The sequence below is a fragment of the Neofelis nebulosa genome, chromosome 9 (assembly GCF_028018385.1).
Source record: "Neofelis nebulosa isolate mNeoNeb1 chromosome 9, mNeoNeb1.pri, whole genome shotgun sequence".
NCBI classification, from domain to species: Eukaryota; Metazoa; Chordata; class Mammalia; order Carnivora; family Felidae; genus Neofelis; species Neofelis nebulosa.
In genome coordinates, this window is record NC_080790.1 from 67,678,259 (window position 1) to 67,684,370 (window position 6,112).

A 6,112-nucleotide genomic window follows, 5' to 3' on the forward strand; every position below is an offset into this window, starting at 1 on the left:
TTTTCTCCTGGTCCTTGGAAAACTGAAGTCTCTGTGGAACATTCCATGAATGATCATCAGCATTACGTTCTACTAAAATAACTGGGACCTATTTATAAACCACAGGAAATTGTTCTTGCTCAGGATACTGTCTGAATAAGTAATTTAAAAAGTGGAAAACACTGTCAGTCTTCCATATGTTTTCTCTATTTATTGTTTCCCAAACTGGCCTTGAACATTCCTATCTCTATACCTTTGTTTATGCTATTCTCATAGCTCACATACCTTCCTCACTTATTCAAATCCTCTCCTTCTTTAAGATTCAGCTCAAATATCACTTTTTTCAGATAGAAATTTCTATAACTTTTGACATGGGTCCTCACCCCCCACAACCCTCAAAACTATGAGTCACTTGTACCCCCAACACATCACTTAGCACTTAAGTCCTACCCTATTTTGTTTTCTTCTTGTTGCCATTACATAAAATTGGGATTTCCAGAGAGACTGTGAACACCTTGAAGAGAAACTCCCACATGAATAAACCAAGATAGCATCCGATACACAGCTAAGAACACAGAAGGTAGGGGCACCTGGGTGGCTCGGTCGGTTAAGCGTCCGACTTTGGCTCAGGTCATGATCTCACATTCTGTGGGTTCGAGCCCCGCGTCGGGCTCTGAGCTGACAGCTCACAGCCTGGAGCCTGTTTCAGATTCTGTGTCTCCCTCTCTCTGTGACCCTCCCCTGTTCATGCTCTGTCTCTCTCTGTCTCAAAAATAAATAAACGTTAAAAAAATTAAAAAAAATAATATTAAAAGAACACAGAAGGTGCTTAGTGTTGTGGATATAAGGTGATGGTTTTCAAATGGTCTAAAGGCAAATAAAAGAAAATCAGAGAAACCCGACGTGCAAAATAGACAAAAGTTGACCCAGTGTGGTAGAAGTTGGAGTATAGATAGGGACACTGGCATCCCATAAAATGGACCCCATTCCCTACCCTCCTCTTTGCTCAGATGCTGGAGCATCCCCACAGCTCACACTCCCTTTCTCCCTTGGCCTGTCCATGCCCAGTGTCCCTAGGCTTCTGTGCTGGGAAACTGACCTTCCCAGCACCTTAGTGGCCTCATTCCATTCCCTCCAGGCATAAGCATAGATGTGTCTGAACTGAGCTGTTAGAACTCTCCAGTGTGCTAATGTGACCTACCCGCTCCAAAATGTTTGCATTCTCATAGAATTTTTCTAAAGAGAGCACCTCAACCACACCCATGGATCCCTAACCAGTCACTTGGAGAACTCAATATGGCTGATCATGGAACAGTCCTTTTGACCACATTCCCTCTTTCCTACTGCCCCAGCATATTCCCTTAGGAATGCCTGTGTGTTTGAAATTCTGGAAGTCCCCAATAGTATTTTCTGTCAACACAAACATACTCTTCCCCATAAGCAAAATTCTCTTTCTCTTTCATACTCTCAATTAATTGGAAGGAAATAGAGCAAAGTTACCGGTAGTAATTTTTTTTAATTGAGGTAAAATTGACATATAGCATTATATTAGTTTCATTTTAATGAAATTATAATGATTTCATGCAAATACATTTTGCAAAGTGATCACCACAATAAGTCTAGTTAATATCTGTCCCTGTTCACAGTTACATTTTTTTTTCTTGTGATGAGAACTTTTAAGATCTATTCTCTTAGCAACTTTCAAATATGTAATACTGTATTACTAACTACAGTCATTCTGGTGGTACATTTTGTGTGTGTGTATTTTTAATGACTGAAACAAAGCAGATTTAAAACCTCAGCTCCTAGAAGAACCATTTGTTCTTGCCGGTCCTGTACCTCTCCTGGAAGTTTACCTTGGCTACTAATCAAGCCTTGCATTTAAGAGCAGGGTCTCTGAAGACATCCTTGTTGACGACAGTTTTGTCCAAGGGGATATGCACAGAGTACTTTATGGGCATGCATGATTGTAGTTATAAACTTTCACAAAAGACTTGATCTTTGACCTCTTGATGATTTCCTTCTTTCCCATGGCAGCTTGTCACTTTGCAGGGATAGTGGTCAATTCTAGCCACCAGAGCATGGCTGTAGGGACAGTCTGAGGTATCAACATCAACATTCTTCATGGTAACTGCTTTGCATCCGGAGTAGTGACTGGCCAGGACCAGCATCACCTTCCCCGGTTTCATGAACTTGCCCATCTTGATGCCATCTAGATGAACTTGCCCATCTTCGAGCCTCTAGAAGAAAGCTCTGGTGGTATTTTAAATGGCACAAGACACATCTCATTCAGAGCACAGAAACAGAATGAAGAGTGGCTGTATCGTCCACTCCTTGGCCTGGCATCATTCCAGCCCATTTGCCCCAGTGCTGGACTGCACTCCTCCAACATTGACCACTATGGCCTCCTGCTCTCTCGGGCTCCACACTCGCATTCTTGCTCCTCCCCTGATTTGCCAAACATGCTTATTGGACTAACAATGGGTTTGTCCTTGACTTTACACCCTGTTGACCTCTTTGATTATGGAGATCCAGTTTTCACTTCAGACCCCAACTCAGACCCTGGTGCTTTTAGTTTTGTTCACTGGCCAGTGGCCTGTCTGGGTCCACAGATCCCAGCAGCTTCAACCACTTCAAAACACCAGGCCCTGCCAACCACAGACGGCAGGCCACACTTGCCAGCTGCAATCTGGGGCTATCTTCCAGGAGACCCTCTTGCCTGTGCTACGAGCCCACTTCCATTCAGTTCCAAACCCTTAACTTAGCAACTCCGATCTCAGTAGCCTCCTGACTTCACACTGCATGTGTTCTTCCCACTATTTACACTCAGATTACCTCTACAGACTTTGGCCTTATTCACCTTTACCGCTCCATGTGCCCTCTAAAACCCTTTGGTTTCCCTGCCCCCCCGTACCTGGCCCACTGCAAGGAGAAGTCATAGCCTCACCATCACCAGTGTGGAACATTCCACTGGCCCCTGAGGAGTGGGCATAAGCCAATCAGGAGAATGATTTTCCTGATAAACCAGTCAGAGAGAAGAGCTTTTGGTGTTCTTAAGTCCACTGTGCAGGTCAGGAGATTATTCTCAGAGAGAGATATGAAATAGGGAATGTAAATCTGGAGTCTTAGTCCAGTTACAAGGAGGTACACACATTTTATAAAGGGAAAGTGATTTAATCTCTCTCCCATCATTTTACCAGATGGGCTGAGTCCTGCTGGGAATGTGCTGCGAGGGAAACGTTTATCAGGAAGAGAAGTAAAGGACCTGGGGTTCTTGTTATCCATCTTCCATAAGCAGTCATTTCTTTTTTCTTTTGTATTTTTTTTTTTTTTGGGAGAAAAAAGTGTTGGCCTGAACTCCTCGTGCTTTCTTATGTAATAAAAAAGTCAAGCAAAGGTCATGTCTTGGTTCAGCCTGGACTCGGCAGACTGCCTGCATTATTACAGTGCTGGGAGTCTGAGGCTCTTTGCTCCTTGAGGATTATCATGCAATTCCTCCACAAGTGGTAGGCCTCTTTCTCTGCAGAGGGGGCCCATCTCAGGGCAGGCCATTATGATGTCTACTCTGTTGTTGATGTTCAGCAAGAGTTATATACATCTTAATGGTTTTATAGTAGAAATATTACACTTGGGGGCAAGATTTCCAAAACCAGTTCTCTGACTATGCTAAGTCACTAGCCTATCTGCGTCCCTTTGCTCATTTGTAAAATTATAAAGGTTGATCTCATCAATGAGGTTGATATAACCTTAGAGATACCCTCCAGCTCTGATATTCTCCAACTTTGTAATAAATCCTAGTTGGCATCTAAGCACTGATCAGAACTCTATAAACCAGATAAGATATTCTAGAATTGAATATATTAGTATCCCTCAGGGATCATAGTAATAGAGTCTTTGCTTCAAAAGGAAATCAGCTTTTTCTTCAATAAATAACAAAGATTAGGGGCACCTGGGTGGCTCAGTTGGTAAAGCATCCAACTTTGGCTTAGGGCATGATCTCACAGTTCGTGGGTTCAAGCCCCACATTTGGCTCTGTGCTGACAGCTCAGAGTCTGGAGCCTGCTTTGGATTCTGTGTCTCCCTCTCTCTGTGCTCCTCCCCTGCTCACACTCTGTCTCTGTCTCTCAAAAATGAATAAACATTTTTTTAAGTTTAAAAAAGTAACAAACATTAAATGAGATAATATATCCATGGGAAATCTAGCATGGAGGGGCACAATACATTTCAGTTAATGGGGCATTTCCTATACTAGCATTTCCCAGAATATAATTCTAGAAAGACTATGCTTTCACTGAGATTCACCAAGGCAACTGTATCCTAAAAGGTCCTTTATAATGTTTTTTAATACATTCAGGATCCAATCAAGGATCACATAATTGCATTTAGTTATTGGTTGTCTTTAGTTATTTTTAATCTAGAATAGTCTTTTTTTCATTTTTCATAACATTGATAATTGGAGGAGTCTCGCCTGGTTATCTTGCAGAATATCACACAATCTGGATTTATGTGGTTGTTTCCTCATGTTTAGATTCAGAGTTAACATGTTTGGCAAGAAAACTGCAGAAGTGATGTTTGTACTGTTATTTTTTAAAACTATTTTTATTTTACCTTTCATCTGTGATCAAATCTGATAGAAATATATAAGGTGGAAATGGAAGGCTCCCCAAAATGCCAACTCCCGGAAATAACCAGTATTTACATTTTAGTATATATGCCATTACATTTTTTTCCTTCGCATAGAACAAAAATGGAATCATTTTCTACATCATTTTTTGCAACTGGCCCTTTTTCCTTATTACTGTTTCTTGGAATGCTTTCTGTGTGAGTACCTGTAGGTCTATCTCATTCCTTTTAGTGGTTTGTTTCCAGCTTTTAGCTCTTAGGAATGATGCTGCAACCATCATCCATGTACATTTTTGTCTTTGTGTATGTCTGTAAGTTTTTCCATAGATTCTATTCATTAAAGTAAAGCTTCTGGATCAACTTTGACCTTGCAAAACTGCCACCACAAAACATATCAATTAACACACTCAACAATATGGAGGAAAGTGACAGTTTCCTCACATCTTCTCCTGGTTTTACCACCACCATTTTTTTCTTTTCTTTTTCTTTTTTTTAGAGAGAAAGAAAGAGCACAAGCAGGGGACAGGGGCAGAGGGAGAGATGCAGAGGATCTCAAGCAGACTCCATCCTCAGTGTGGAACCTGACGAGGGGCTCAATCCCATGACCTGAGCCAAAAACAAGAGTTGGATGCTCAACCAATTGAGCCACCTAGGTGCCCCACCAACACCCTTTTTGATCTTTGCCAATGGGAAGTGAAACTTGCTTTATCATTATCACTTGAATTTTTAAACTATAAGCAAGGTTAAGTATATTTTTGTATGTCTATTTCCTGTTTTTTAAGGTTCCCTCCCCGCCCCGAATTATCTATATCTATCCTTTGCCTATTTTCCACAGGATTATATTTTTCTTATTGATTTGTAACACTCATTTTTATGTTAAATAAGTTAGCCATTTGTTTTCTGGAGGTGTAATAATTATTTCGTCTAGTTAATTGAAGCACCTAAGTAACACCCTGTGACAGGTGCTCCAAAGAATACGCCCAACTAGAAGAAAGCCATACATAGATCCTTCTCTTTGAACTTTCCATACAACGAATAGGGGCAAAGCACCTACTTGATTCAGATCTCTATGCATAAATATGTCATATGTTTATAACATGTACGCTGGACACTGTGTGTATAATTGGAAAGTGGCTTTTCAAAAAATGTTTTCTCTGTGGTAAATTTCTTTCAAAAAAAAAACTATGTTGAGATTCTTTAAGACAAAATTCTTAAACTACTGGGCTGGGCTGTGGGGGGGTTATAAGGTAGAAGCAGAAATTGTTCTGAAGCTGGAAATAGGGTGCAGATAATGAAATCCAGTGTTTACAGCTGGCCAAATCTTCTCCGCCCCCCCCCCCCCCCATGGCTAAACACAGTTTGGAAATCATGCTTCTGGAAAGTCTCAAGAAGCTCCGAGAAGAGCATCTTCAGAAGATAGACTGTGTCCACTGAATTTTCTCCCACCTCGAGCTTCTGGGTTATGTTCTGTGGCTTCTTGTTGGCAGTCTGCCGATTGCATTGTCAGATG

At 41.2% G+C, this 6,112-nt stretch overlaps 1 pseudogene; it reads right to left on the bottom strand.

Moving 5' to 3' along the window:
* Window positions 1–1,769: 1,769 nt before the first annotated feature.
* On the bottom strand, window positions 1,770–2,180 carry LOC131486219 (large ribosomal subunit protein eL27-like; annotated as a pseudogene).
* Between the last annotated feature and the right edge of the window lie 3,932 nt (window positions 2,181–6,112).